Raw genomic sequence first — 16,523 nt, 5'->3', positions numbered from 1 at the left:
TTTGTCGTCGTTTTCTGTCATGGCGTTTGTGGATTCAGGCGCTGCCCTAAATCTGATGGATTTGGATTATGCTAAACGTTGTGGGTTTTTCTTGGAGCCTTTGCGGTGTCCTATTCCATTGAGAGGAATTGATGCTACACCTTTGGCCAAGAATAAACCTCAGTACTGGGCCCAGCTGACCATGTGCATGGCTCCTGCACATCAGGAAGTTATTCGCTTTCTGGTGTTGCATAATCTGCATGATGTGGTCGTGTTGGGGTTGCCATGGCTACAAACCCATAATCCAGTATTGGATTGGAATTCCATGTCGGTATCCAGCTGGGGTTGTCAGGGGGTACATGGTGATGTTCCATTTTTGTCGATTTCGTCATCCACCCCTTCTGAGGTCCCAGAGTTCTTGTCTGATTATCAGGATGTATTTGAAGAGCCCAAGTCCGATGCCCTACCTCCGCATAGGGATTGTGATTGTGCTATCAATTTGATTCCTGGTAGTAAATTCCCTAAAGGTCGATTATTTAATTTATCCGTGGCCGAACATGCCGCTATGCGCAGTTATGTGAAGGAATCCCTAGAGAAGGGACATATTCGCCCATCGTCATCACCACTGGGAGCAGGGTTCTTCTTTGTAGCTAAGAAGGATGGTTCGCTGAGACCGTGTATTGATTACCGCCTTCTTAATAAGATCACTGTTAAATTTCAGTATCCCTTGCCATTGTTATCTGACTTGTTTGCTCGGATTAAGGGGGCTAGTTGGTTCACTAAGATAGATCTTCGTGGTGCGTATAATCTGGTGAGAATCAGGCAAGGAGATGAATGGAAAACTGCATTCAATACGCCCGAGGGTCATTTTGAGTACCTAGTGATGCCGTTCGGACTTGCCAATGCTCCATCAGTGTTTCAATCCTTTATGCATGACATCTTCCGTGAGTACCTGGATAAATTCCTGATTGTTTACTTGGATGACATTTTGATCTTCTCAGATGATTGGGAGTCTCATGTGAAGCAGGTCAGAATGGTTTTTCAGGTCCTGCGTGCTAACTCTTTGTTTGTGAAGGGATCAAAGTGTCTCTTCGGTGTGCAGAAAGTTTCATTTTTGGGATTCATCTTTTCCCCTTCTACTATCGAGATGGATCCAGTTAAGGTCCAAGCCATCCAGGATTGGATTCAGCCGACATCTCTGAAAAGTCTGCAAAAATTCCTGGGCTTTGCTAATTTTTATCGTCGCTTCATCTGTAATTTTTCTAGCATTGCCAAACCATTGACCGATTTGACCAAGAAGGGTGCTGATTTGGTCAATTGGTCTTCTGCTGCTGTGGAAGCTTTTCAGGAGTTGAAGCGTCGTTTTTGTTCTGCCCCTGTGTTGTGTCAGCCAGATGTTTCTCTTCCGTTCCAGGTCGAGGTTGATGCTTCTGAGATTGGAGCAGGGGCGGTTTTGTCACAGAGAGGTTCTGATTGCTCAGTGATGAAACCATGTGCTTTCTTTTCCAGGAAGTTTTCGCCCGCTGAGCGTAATTATGATGTGGGCAACCGAGAGTTGCTGGCCATGAAGTGGGCATTCCAGGAGTGGCGTCATTGGCTTGAAGGAGCTAAGCATCGCGTGGCCGCGACCAATCACAAGCCGCGACGTCACCGCAAGCTATTAACGCGCTCATTTTTAAAAATGAGCGCGTTAATGGCTTTCAAAGACGTATCGGCTTGTGATTGGTCGCGTGGCGGTCACATGGGCGGCGGTTTTGTCACAGAGAGGTTCTGATTGCTCAGTGATGAAACCATGTGCTTTCTTTTCCAGGAAGTTTTCGCCCGCTGAGCGTAATTATGATGTGGGCAACCGAGAGTTGCTGGCCATGAAGTGGGCATTCCAGGAGTGGCGTCATTGGCTTGAAGGAGCTAAGCATCGCGTGGCCGCGACCAATCACAAGCCGCGACGTCACCGCAAGCTATTAACGCGCTCATTTTTAAAAATGAGCGCGTTAATGGCTTTCAAAGACGTAGCGGCTTGTGATTGGTCGCGTGGCGGTCACATGGGCGGCCCGCGACCAATCAGAAGCCGGGACGTGATTCTCAGGTCCTAAAAGCGCTGATTTTGAACAACGAAGCCTGCCGGTTACCCGCGCTGAGTCCAGGGGCCGCCGGAGAGGTAAATATATCAATATTTTTTATTTTAATTCTTTATTTTACACATCTCTATGTATCCGATACCGATACCCGATACCACAAAAGTATCGGATCTCGGTATCGGAATTCCGATACCGCAAGTATCGGCCGATACCCGATACTTGCGGCATCGGAATGCTCAACACTAGCCGAGACCCCTAATTTTGATTTTGCTGTATGTACATTATATAGGTGATACTGTGACTGGTGTGTATAGTCGCAGTATCACCAATGTAACATAGGTGTCAAAACGTGCGTTGGGGTGGGTGTCTCTGAGGTAACACAGGTAATTCCCTTGGCTTTATTTTATATGGTGTATCCTCTTGTTTCAGGCCTATTACTTTGTTACTTCTAGGGCTATCTGCCTTCTAGTATATTGTGCACATTAAGTACTTCACCACTGGTGGTATACATACAATGTCTGTATTAAGTTTATTTATGAAGATTTTAGAATACATTGAATACACTGCGCCTGTCGCTGATTGTTCGCGGCCGGCCACGTAGTATATAGCACAGCCACGTAGTATATAACAGCCCACATAGTAAATAGCACAGCCACGTAGTATATTGTACAGCCACGTAGTATATAGCACATCCATGTAGTATATAGCACAGTCACGTAGTATATATCACAGCCCATGGAGTATATAGCACAGCCCATGCAGTATATTGCACAGCCCACGCAGTATATTGCACAGCCCATGCAGTATATTGCACAGCCCACGTAGTATATAGCACAGCCCGCGCAGTACCACGCATACAGTATATAACACTGGCCACATAGTGTATAACACAGGCCACGTAGTATATAACACAACGTAGTATATAACACAACATAGTATATAACATAGGCCACGTAGTACATTGCACAGCCCATGTAGTACATTGCACAGCCCACGCAGTATATAGCACAGTGCATGCAGTATATTGCACAGCCCACACAGTATATTTCACAGCCCACGTAGTACATTGCACAGCCCACGTAGTACATTGCACAGCCCACGTAGTACATTGCACAGCTCACATAGTACATTGCACAGCCCATATAGTATATTGCACAGCCCACGTAGTATATAGCACAGCCCACGCAGTATATTGCACAGCCCGCGTAGTATATTGCACAGCCCACGTAGTATATTGCACAGCCCACGTAGTATATAGCACAGCCCATGTAGTATATAGCACAGCCCGTGTAGTATATAGCACAGCCCGTGTAGTATATAGCACAGCCCGTGTAGTATATAGCACAGCCCGTGTAGTATATTGCACAGCCCGCAATTAGAATTAAAATAAAAAATAGTTATATACTCACCTTCCCCCGGATCGAAGCGGTTACCGACGCTCCTGGTCTGAAGAGTGCATTGCGGTCTCGCGAGATGATGACGTACGCGACTTACTTGAGATGATGGTGGTGGTGGCCATTTCAAATTTTTTACTTGGTCTTGTGGGCACCATCTCCTGCTTGCCAGCGCTGACCAGGTCGGCAGCCGCATGCACACATGAACTAGATAGTGCACACACAGGGCCGGCCCTTAACAGAAAAAATGTAAAGGGCCAGTAGTGGAAAAACGGGCCGGTGGCCGTAGGCTGGATCAGCGGATGCTGCCGGTCTGCAGCCCACTATGACTGCTATCATTGCATATTATCAATCCAGGTTTGTTCATATTTCAGCCCCATCACCATCTATACCCAACCTGCATAAACGCCTCATCCTGCTGATACCCTAATGCTGAGCCGCTGCTGCTGTATGTGTCCCTATTACAGCACCTATTGTGTGGTTCTCTGTGCCTTCTAAATTCTAAAGCAACCCTCTATAATATAGTAATGCCGGGTGCAAGTGCCCTAGGAAACAGTGCCCACATTTTGTCCCATATAAAGTAATTTAGCCCTCTGTGTGCCCCTTTGACAGTCACCGTAACCTGAATTCCTCTATAACAATAAGTGCCTACTTTACATTTAATAATGTCCCAAGTCTTCCCTCTGTACAGCACCCCTATACACAGTATGATGCTCTCTTCTACACAGTATAATGCCCCCTCTCTGTATACATACTGACCCCTTAGTATCCAACACTGTATGATGGCCCCCTAGATAGCCTCCATATAGTATAATACACCAGATAGTCCTCAATATAGTATACTGCAGCCCCCATAGGCAGACTCTATACAGTATAAGGCAGCCCTCCATAGGCAGACTCTATAGTATAATGTAGCACCCCATAGGCAGACTCTACAGTATAATGCAGCCCCCCCATAGGCAGACTCTATAGTGTAATATAGCCCCTCCACAGGCATACTCTATAGTATAATGCAGCCCCCCTAAGCTGACTGTAATATAAGGCCGCCCCCCAAGGGCAGACTCTGATATAAGGCAGTCCCTCACTGGCAGACTGTAATATAGTGCACCCCCAGGCAGAGTGTAATATATGCCACCCCCATAGGCAGACTGTAATGCAAGGCACCCCCTCATAGGCAGACTGGAATGTAAGGCACCCCCATAGGCAGACTGGAATATAAGGCAGCAACCCCCCATAGGCAGACTGTAATGTAAGGCAGCACCCCCCATAGGCAGACTGTAATGGAAGGCACCCCTCATAGGCAGACAGTAATGAAAGGCAGCACCTTCCCATTCGCAGACTGTAATATAAGGCAGCAACCCCCCATAGGTAGACTGTAATGTAAGGCAGCACCCCCCATAGGCAGACTGTAATGTAAGGCAGCACCCCCCATAGGCAGACTGTAATATAAGGCGCCCCCATAGGCAGACTGTAATATAAGGCAGCCCCCCCATAGGCAGACTGTAATGTAAGGCAGCACCCCTTATAGGCAGACTGTAATGTAAGGCAGCACCCCCATAGGCAGACTGTAAAGTAAGACAGCACCCCATAGGCAGACTGTAATGTAAGGCAGCACCCCCATACACAAACTGTAATGCAAGACAACCCCCATAGGCAGAGTGTAATGTAAGACAGCACCCCCACAGGCAGACTGAAATGTAAAGCAGCACCCCTATAGGCAGACTGTAATATAAGGCAGCAACCCCCCCTAGGCATCCCCATAGGCAAACTGAAATGTAAGGCAACACCCCATAGGAAGACTGTAATGTAAGGCAGCCCCCCTCCATAGGCAGACTATAATGTAAGGCAGCAACTCCCCATAGGCAGACTCTAATGTAAGGCAGCATCCCCATAGGCAGACTGTAATATAAGGCAGCACCCCCCATAGGCAGACTGTAATGGAAGGTACCCCCCTTAGGCAGACTGTATTGAAAGGCAGCACCCCCCATAAGCAGACTGTAATGTAAGGCAGCCCATAAAAATATGAATAAATAAATGCAATACTCACCTCTCTTCCTCCTGGCTCCTGCGCTGCTCTGAGCACCCGCTCATCTCCTGACAGCGGGCGCTGGGTAGTGACGCCATCATGCCCACTGTCAGTGTCTGCGACTGCATCAACGCTGACACTGACAGAGAGATAATGGGAGGAGCGTAACGCTCATTCTCTCATCAATGCGGTCAGCTGTATCGGCTGGATGCCGATACAGTTGACTCGGCGATAATGGGCGGGGGCCCACTGCTGGGACTGGGACCCTCCCACCAGCTCAGGGGCCCAATATCGGCCAGGCGGCAGGATAGGGAGATCGATTCTCCCTGCTCTGCGGCAGAATGTAACTGTAGCTGTGCATGCCGATACAGTTACTGTAGTGTAGCTCTGGGTGGGCCCCCTCAGAGTGCGAGCCTGGGGCCACCACCCCCTCTGCCCCCCGGTAGCTATGCTACTGCACTGCACACATGACCGGAAGACTGAGGTGGGTGGGCGGTACCGACCCCCGACTAAAAAATAAAAAAAAAATCTTGCTTAGGTGCCATCCCCCATTATCCTGACACCCTACGCATGTGCCTTCAAGTGCCTAGTGCCAAATACGGCCCTGACTATAATGGAGAAGGCTCATGCAATTTTGAAAACCCCTCTGGTTCTCTTTTCTGGAATCTTCTCAGCCCCAAAATGCACAAAGAATCTCACAGGGTCCCCCATGCAAGTCATTGTCAGATCCAGAACAATCACACATTTATGGTAGAGTATATGTATCTATGGATGTGCCATAATTATATACAGTATGTGCAGAATATCCATATAACTAGTATTATACCATTTACTTGTCTTTCCTTCCTTATAACGATGCGATGTGTTATTGTATATATTAACTTCTGATATCATCTAATACATGATGTCTCATTATTTTATCATTATATTAGGGACAACTGAGCCGGCAACTGCTGCTGGTGGAATATCTGAGACACCAGAGATCCCTGAATCTGCCAGTGTAAGTATCAGAGAAAACATCTGTATATCATCAGACCACAGGGTATGAATTACATATCCATGTCACACCCCATAGGACAGCGGGTTAACTCTATTCTTAATGTAGATTGGACCTATTATTATTATTCCTGTCTCCTCTGTGTGATGTCCGGTACCATCCCCTCCAGTACAATGATATACAGCACAGACCAAAAGTTTGGACTCACCTTCTCATTTAAAGATTTTTCTGTATTTTCATGACTATAAAAATTGTAAATTCACACTGAAGGCATCAAAACTATGAATTAACACATGTGGAATTATATACTTAACAAAAAAGTGTGAAACAACTGAAAATTTGTCTTATATTCTAGGTTCTTCAAAGTAGCCACCTTTTGCTTTGATGACTGCTTTGCACACTCTTGGCATTCTCTTGATGAGCTTCAAGAGGTAGTCACCGGAAATGGTGTTCCAACAATCTTGAAGGAGTTCCCAGAGATCTTAGCACTTTTTGGCCCTTTTGCCTTCACTCTGCGGTCCAGCTCACCCCAAACCATCTCGATTGGGTTCAGGAATGACGTAGCACCCCATCACTCTCCTTCTTGGTCAAATAGCCCTTACACAGCCTGAAAGTGTGCTTGGGGTCATTGTCCTGTTGAAAAATAAATAATTGTCCAACTAAACACAAACCAGATGGAATAGTATGCCGCTGCAAGATGCTGTGGTAGCCATGCTGGTTCAGTATGCCTTCAATTTTGAATAACTCCCCAACAGTGTCACCAGCAAAGCACCCCCACACCATCACATCTCCTCCTCCATGCTTCATGGTGGGAAACAGGCATGTAGAGTCCATCCGTTCACTTTTTCTGCGTCTCACAAAGACACGGTGGTTGGAATCAAAGATCTCAAATTTGGACTCATCAGATCAAAGCACAGATTTCCACTGGTCTAATGTCCATTACTTGTGTTCTTTAGCCCAAACAAGTCTCTTCTGCTTGTTTCCTGTCCTTAGCAGTGGTTTCCTAGCAGCTATTTTACCATGAAGGCCTGCTGCACAAAGTCTTCTCTTAACAGTTGTTGTAGAGATGTGTCTGCTGCTAGAACTCTGTGTGGCATTGACCTGGTCTCTTATCTGAGCTGCTGTTAACCTGCGATTTCTGAGGCTGGTGACTCGGATAAACTTATCCTCAGAAGCAGAGGTGACTCTTGGTCTTCCTTTCCTGGGGCGGTCCTCGTGTGAGCCAGTTTCTTTGTAGCGCTTGATGGTTTTTGCCACTGCACTTGGGGACACTTTCAAAGTTTTCCCAATTTTCAGACTGACTGACCTTCAATTCTTAAAGTAATGATGGCCACTCGTTTTCCTTTACTTAGCTGCTTTTTTCTTGCCATAATACAAATTCTAACAGTCTATTCAGTAGGATTATCAGCTGTGTATCCACCAGACTTCTGCACAACATAAGGCCGGTTTCACACGTCAGTGGCTCCGGTACGTGAGGTGACAGTTTCCTCACGTATCGGAGACACTGGCTCACGTAGACACATTAAAATCAATGTGTCTCTGCACATGTCAGCGTGTTTTCACGGACCGTGTGTCCGTTTGGAAAACACGGAGACATGTCAGTGTTCGTGGGAGCGCACGGATCACACGGACCCATTAAAGTCAATGGGTCCGTGTAAAACACGTACCGCACACGGATGCTGTCTATGTGCAGTCCGTATGCCGTGCAGGAGACAGCGCTACAGTAAGCGCTGTCCCCCAGCTTGTGGTGCTGAAGCCCCATTCATTTCTTCTCTCCAGCAGCGTTCGCTGGAGAGAAGGAATGAAAAATCAATGTTTTTTTTTTGTTTTTTTGTTTAAAATAAAGTTCCCGGTAATCTCCCCCCTCCCACTCCCTGTGCGCCCACCCGCTGGCATTAAAATACTTACCCGGCTCCCTTGATGCTTCCATTCTCTCAGCGTCGCAGCTCTTCCTGTATGAGCAGTCACGTGATGTCGCTTATTACAGTGATGAATATGCGGCTCCACCTTCCATAGGGGTGGAGCCACATATTCATCACTGTAATATGCGGCACCACGTGACCGCTCATACAGGAAGAGCTGCGACGCTGAGAGGATGGAAGCATTGAGGGAGCCGGGTAAGTATTTTAATGCCAGCGGGCGGGCGCACAGGGGATGGGAAGGGGGAGATTACCGGGAACTTTATTTTAAACACAAAAAAAACAAAAAAAACCCTGTTTTTTCATTCCGTCTCTCCAGCGAACGCTGCTGGGAAGAAGGAATGAATTCTGGATTCAGCACCCAAAGCAGGGGACAGCGCTTAACTTTAGCGTTATCTCCTGCACAGTGCGTGTGGTACCCAGTCGGCACACAGCTGCCGCACGTGTGCCACAATGATGTGCCAGGTAAGCACACGGACACACAGACACGGATAACTCCGGTACCAATTTTTCCGGTACCGGAATTATCTGGACGTGTGGGACAGGCCTAATTGATGGTCCCAACCACATTTATAATGCAAGAAATCCCACTTATTAAACCTGACAGGGCACACCTGTGAAGTGAAAACCATTCCCGGTGACTACCTCTTGAAGCTCATCAAAAGAATGCCAAGAGTGTGCAAAGAAGTCATCAAAGCAAAAGGTGGCTACTTTAAAGAACCTAGAGTATAAGACATATGTTCAGTTGTTTCACACTTTTTTGTTAAGTATATAATTCCACATGTGTTAATTCATAGTTTTGATGCCTTCAGTGTGAATTTACAATTTTCATAGTCATGAAAATACAGAAAAATCTTTAAATGAGGTGTGTCCAAACTTTTGGTCTGTACTGTACATGTATGGAGGATATCCCTATAATATAATAGTGTCTGGGGAGCGTCCTGCTTGTATCATGTCCTCTACATCTGCTGCAGTGTAATCAGCGGGGACATAATGTAGAGAAGTTCCTGCATCTGCAGCTTTTCTTTTCCTGCAACTTTTATTTCTCATTGTCATTTCTTCTTCTTCTAGGCCATTATCAGATCATTCAACCCTATGAGAAAACCAAGTAAGAGTGACTATACCCAGATCGAAGAGATCAGCAGTGGATCTTTTGGGTGAGCTTTATGTATAATCTACATTTTTCCCAAACTCCTTATGATGATGCCTCTGTCTATATGTCCTGCCTTAGGGAAATCTCTGTATATGAGTCCACGTCTAAATGTTACTGTTGTCCAAGATCTGTAACATTTTTAGTTTTTAATCCGATCGAGCTTTGTAAGGACTTGTTTTTTGTGAGTCAAGCTGTTGTTATTGATACCACTTTGCACTAGATCTAATCAACATCTAGTCACTAGTCCACATCTGTTTGTCACAATTTAGCTCAGTTATGATGTGATATGGATGAAAACCTCCCATAAGTGATCATTCATGCTGAGTTATTTTGTGTATTTCCAGACATTGATTTTTTAGTGACGGCCATACATCTTGTATTAACTATTAGTAATGAGCGAGTATGCTCATGCTCGGAGGTTCTCCAAATATTTGGGGCGTGCTCGGAGATTTAGTTTGTGTCATCGCAGCTGCATGATTTGCATCTGCTAGACAGCCTGAATACGTGTGGGGATTTCCTAACAAACAGGCATTCCCCACACTTATTCAGGCTGTCCAGCAGTCGCAAATCATGCAGCTGCGGTGACACAAACTAAATCTCCGAGCACACCCAAACTACTCGGAGAGCACCCGAGCATGCTCGGAAATCTCGAGTAACGAGCATACTCACTCATCACTGTTAACTATTAGTACAGAAGATCTTTTGACATATAGACAGACTGTTAGTAAGAATTCTGTATAAATTATGGATTTTTCTCCTTATACAGGGCCATCCACTTAGTGCGTCATAAAGACACAAACAAGATATTCGCCATGAAGAAACAAACCAGGCGTAAACTGCATGATATATTCTATCTTAAAAGGGCCTATCTGGAAAGGGATATCGCAATATTCTCCGATTGTCCCTTTGTTGTCTCCACGTTTTGTTCCTTCCCAACAAAACAACACCTGTGTATGGTCATGGACTTTGAAGCAGGTAAGACCTATCAATTGTATCTAAATCCAGTAGTGTTGAGCATTCCGATACTGCAAGTATCGGCTATCGGCCGATACTTGCGGTATTGGAATTCCGATACCGAGTTCCGATACTTTTGTGGTATCGGGAATCGGTATCGGATCCATATTAATGTGTAAAATAAAGAATTAAAATAAAAAATATTGATATACTTACCTCTCCGGAGGCCCCTGGACATCACCGCTGGTAACCGGCAGCCTTCTTTGCTTAAAATGAGCGCGTTTAGGGCCTTCCATGACTTTTCGGGTATTGGCCGATACTATCCGATACCGATACTTTCAAGTATCGGACGGAATCGCTCAACACTAGGGTTGAGCGAAACGGGTCGAAATTGTTCAAAAGTCGCCGACTTTTGGCAAGGTCGGGTTTCATGAAACCCGACCCGACCCCAGTGGGGGGTCGGCCATGAAGTCGGCGATCTTTTGAATCTGGAATCGGAATTCCGATCCCGATTCCTGATATGTTTAAGATATCGGGAATTGGTATCGGAATTCAGATTAAAGTGTAAAATATAGAATTAAAATAAAAAATATTGCAATACTTACCCTCTGACGCGCCCTGGTACTAACCGGCAGCCTTCCTCCTTCGAATCCGCGCTTCTAGGACCTTGCCGTGACGTCGCGGTGACGTCGCGGCTTGTGATTGGCCGCGCGGCCGCCCATGTGACCGCTCGCGCGGCCAATCACAAGCCGCGACGTCACCCGCGACGTCACCGAAGGTCCTGGAAGGGCTGATTCTTAGGAAGGAAGGCTGTCGGAAGGAAGCAGGGCGCTTCTGAGGGTGAGTATATTCCTATTAGGTATATACTCATCCTCGGAAGCGCCCTGCTTCCTTCCGACAGCCTTCCTTCCTAAGAATCAGCCCTTCCAGGACCTTCGGTGACGTCGCGGGTGACGTCGCGGCTTGTGATTGGCCGCGCGAGCGGTCACATGGGCGGCCGCGCGGCCAATCACAAGCCGCGACGTCACCGCGACGTCACGGCAAGGTCCTAGAAGCGCGGATTCGAAGGAGGAAGGCTGCCGGTTAGTACCAGGGCGCGTCAGAGGGTAAGTATTGCAATATTTTTTATTTTAATTCTATATTTTACACTTAAATATGGATCCCAGGGCCTGAAGGAGAGTTTCCGCTCCTTCAGACCCTGGGAACCATGGAAACCCAATGCACTGCATTGGGTTTCGAGTTTCGGCCGACCCCGACCCCGACTTTTTTATAGGATCGGCCGATTTCACTCGACCCGACTTTTCCAAAAGTCGGGTTTCGTGAAACCCGACCCGATCCTATAAAAGTGAAGGTCGCTCAACCCTACTCAACACTAATATCCAGCCTATAATTGCTTAAATACATAAAGCTACCAATGTATTTATATTTCATTAATCTACATGCTCATAAGAACAGTTTAGGAAGATTACATCTTTCTGACAGATAATAGTTTTCATTGCTTCTTATTACATTTTGTTCTGATGTCGGGGCAACAAAAACACTGCAATTGCATCTGAGTTCATTTGTTTTTTTATTATTTATTTTGAATGGAGAAACAGTGATTTTTATATTTAATTTTTTTTCCCCAAAATATTTTTATTATTATTTTTTAATCTCCATAAGGGACCTGAACTTGTGATTATATAATTGTATTTACTATGTACTGCAATATGGGTATTGCAGAATATGGTGAACAGATTGGTCCCCTATGAAGCCAAGCTACACACTGACCTTCACAGAAGTACCATAATGGCAAGGATAGTAGTCTTCCACAGACACTCAGCAGCCATAGCAAACCACTCACATGGAATGGGGGAGATGAGAGCATAGAGTAGCTCGCCTCCAGGTCACCTGCTGTAAATGCCACTGTCAGAGATTGACAGGGCAATGTAAGAGGTTACCAGCAGGGGGCAGATAATAATAATAAATAATAATAATAATTTTATTTATATAGCGCCAACATATTCCGCAGCGCTTTACAAATTATAGAGGGGACTTGTACAGACAATAAACATTACAGCATAACAGAAATACAGTTCAAAACAGATACCAGGAGGAGTGAGGGCCCTGCTCGCAAGCTTACAAACTATGGGGAAAAGGGGAGACACGAGAGGTGGATGGTAACAATTGCTTTAGTTATTCGGACCAGCTATAGTGTAAGGCTCAGGTGTTCAAGTAAAGCTGCATGAACCAGTTATCTGCCTAAGTATGTAGCAGTACAGACACAGAGGGCTAATACTGCATAAAGTGTATGAGAACATGATGCGAGGAACCTTTTTTTTTTTTTTTTTATTATAAATAGGCCACACAGGGATCGTTAGGTTAATGCATTGAGGCGGTAGGCCAGTCTGAACAAATGAGTTTTTAGGGCACGCTTGAAACTGTGGGGATTGGGGATTAATCGTATTAACCTAGGTAGTGCATTCCAAAGAATCGGCGCAGCACGTGTAAAGTCTTGGAGACGGGAGTGGGAGGTTCTGATTATTGAGGATGCTAACCTGAGGTCATTAGCGGAGCGGAGGGCACGGGTAGGGTGGTAGACTGAGATCTGAGCTCTCTTTTTGTGTAGGACTACTCTGCAGTATACAGTATACGCTCTACATCACACAGTGTGTCTCTATGATTGACTCCCTGCCCCAATGTCTCAGCTTATTTCTCATTCACACTCATCATGTGTAATTTACATTGTAACAAACCCTCACCTGTCATATTTGCTTTCTGCTCTAGGAGGAGACTGTAACAGTCTCCTACAGTTTTATGGTCCTTTACCCCTCGCCTTGGCCCGCATGTACATTGCAGAAACGGTTCTTGCTGTGGAATATCTGCACAGCTATGGTGTGGTTCACCGAGACCTGAAGCCTAAAAAGTAAGTGAATACAGCAGCATAATAAAAGGAGAGACAGATATAGTTTGGTATACAGTCTATAGGTGGTTATTTAGGGTTGACAATATATTTTCTTTCACAGCCTCATGATATCATCAACTGGACATATCAAAGTCACCGATTTTGGGCTTTCAAAACTCGGACTCATGAGACCAGCATCAGATAATTACAAGTTTCGAACTAAAGACATCACCAGAGAGTTCCGTGATAATGAGGTTAGTTTTACATAAAAATCGTATTCTTTACAGATCTGATCTATTTCTGCTTCTCTGATATTATTTGTCACAGTTATTTTCATTGATCATCTTCTCATTATTCGGTTGGTTTCCAGGTGGCTGGCACCTTTCGTTATCTAGCCCCAGAAGTCATCTTAAAGGTGGGCTATGGAAGGCCTATTGACTGGTGGTCAATAGGGATCATCTTATATGAATTTCTTACTGGCCATGTGCCATTTAACGGAATACGCAAAAAAGATATTTTCAACAGTATCATCAGGGGTAAGTAAAATAATCTGAATGCTGTGTGATGCCATAGTAATTTGGTTCAGTTGTGAGGTTCATTCTGGTTTAGTTACTTGTTGTTTTTGATAAAAAAAATTTTTAAATAATAGTAAATGTAGAGACTTTTCTGGAAAATTTACTTTTTATATAACAGATGACATCACTTTGAAAATTCAAAATTCTACTGATAATCCTGATGCTCAAGACTTCATGACTCAGCTGCTTAGAAAAAATCCAAAACATAGACTTGGGACAGGTAATGTATATAGTAGTATTAATAATAACTTATAACTCCTCTGTGACCTGGCAAATAGATAATTTCAATGAGGATCAGCACTGAGGTCTCTGCTTTACCTCCTTGGCTATTCCCCATTATTCATGCCATGACTTACAGTATGTTTTGGCTCTGCTATGTGTTCAGTTTAGATTAACATAAAAAGTACAGTTTTCCTAACATTGTCTGGATCACTTTTTTCTTGTCTTCCATTTCCAGGAGGAGCAAATGAAGTAAAGAGTCATCCATTCCTGAGAAAGTTAGATTTTGAGAACCTTCAATATATGAAGACATGGTATAGGCCAAATCTTAGTTCAGAGGAGGACACCCGCTACTTTCACAGTAAGTAGAATGAGACGTCATCTGGTTAAAGCTGCCGTTTGTCTTGTCTTTCATTTTATGTGACAGTATGTTCCCATCATTATTAGTAATAATATGGTGACTGTCTGTGATTATATTAATAATCTCTCATAATACTTATACTTTGTAGATGGCATTTGGAGACCCAGACATATGGATTCAGATGAGGGTTACAAAAGTAACATCAGTGATTTGCCAGAAAGACTAAACTATGTATCATCGTCTCTAAGACTTTCTAAGGTAAGTATGTGATGAGTAAATCCTCAAAATTATAACTAAAAATAGAATTAAAATAATATATATATATAAACAGTATATATATATATATATATATATATATATATATATATATATATATTTAATTTTACTCTGTGTATTTTAGCTGTATGCAATCAATACCAGGATGATTATAAATGAAGATCATAAGCCATCTCCAGGTTGTTCTCTAGAGACCAGCACAAAACACTTAGACATGTGAGTAGATTATTATTATGGGGTTTAGTACTGACATATCTTCAGAATACCAAATACAAGACGCATATAACCCAATAGTAATCCAGAACCCACCACCCCACGATTGATCATCACTGTAGGGTCTGGCTTGTGATAATTCTGGTGATAACAGTTGATCATTGTGACCAGCCTTTCATTTCCATTTCATTAAAGCCCTTTATAACTAGTTATTCTTCATTCTTGCTGACAGAAGGCAGTCCTGTGCAAGGTACAAGTGTCCTAATTGCCCATACAGAAAAGATTATTTTTAATTGCTTTTGCTTGTAATTTACTCATTTTTCTTCTACCAAACAGGCAGAAAGAATCTTCTCCTACGAGAAATGATGGTGATAATCAGTGTTTCACTACTGAAAACAACAAGTCACCATCTCCCATATTGTCAGGTATGTGCAGGTCTACAGGAAATCTTGTTGTCGCCACTGATCAAAAGGTGTACTGTAAATGTTACCTGAGGGCTCAGAAAATCACTGCTTTTTTGTGCCTTTAAAATAATCAACAATCCAACACTTTAATGTATAAAATTCTCACTCTTTTGTGCTGCGCATTATAAGGTATAAGGGGCCATACAGTCTGGTGCCTGATACTGATCACGAATACTGTGCCCATGGCTCGATCAGGCCCCAAACTAACCCTACATTTACTATTTACCCTTAATGTGACACAGATGTTTTAAGTAATGGGCTATATGATAACACTGCTGCAACTAATGTCATATTGAAGGGAGCCTGTCACCAGATTTTTCCCATACAATCTAAGACCACCACCTTTCAGCTCTGTGTTACAGCATTCTGGAATTTCTGTATATAAGTCTCCAAGCCACCCTTCAGAAAACAAAATAGACATTTTATTATACTCACCGATGTCACAGTCCGGACTGATGGGCATTATGATTCTTAATCCGAAGCCTCCTCTCTTATTGTAATGCCGTTCTCCTTCTCTGCTTCATGTGGATGATGTGTCCTATGTCATCCACCCAGTGTTCCCCATCACGTTCCTGCACAGGCACATTTCCCTCTGCTCTGCTAAACGCAGATCAAAATACTGTAGTGCGCATGAATCGGCATTCTTTGGCTCTTCCCCGTGTATTGACATATAATTATTGATGTGAGAGTGTTCTCGGGTGTTCTCCGAGTAGTTTGGGCGTGCTCGGAAATTAAGTTTTAGTCCCTGCAGCTGCATGATTTGAAACTGCTAGACAGCCTGAATACATATGGGGATTTCAGAAAAAATGGGCAATCCCGACATGTATTCAGGCTGTCTAGCAGCCGCAAATAATGCAGCTTCAGGGACCTAAATTTAATTTCCAAGCACCCCCAAAATATTCAGAGAACACCCGAGCATGCTCGGAAAACTTGAGTAAGGAGCACACTCGCTCATCACTTATATGTCAATGGTGGGATTTTCACATCGATGACTAACAATGATTATTGACTTGTTTTTCTTACTTTTTTCC

This window comes from Ranitomeya imitator, chromosome 6 (genome assembly GCF_032444005.1).
Source record: "Ranitomeya imitator isolate aRanImi1 chromosome 6, aRanImi1.pri, whole genome shotgun sequence".
Taxonomy (NCBI): Eukaryota; Metazoa; Chordata; class Amphibia; order Anura; family Dendrobatidae; genus Ranitomeya; species Ranitomeya imitator.
This window is presented reverse-complemented; position numbering follows the sequence as displayed.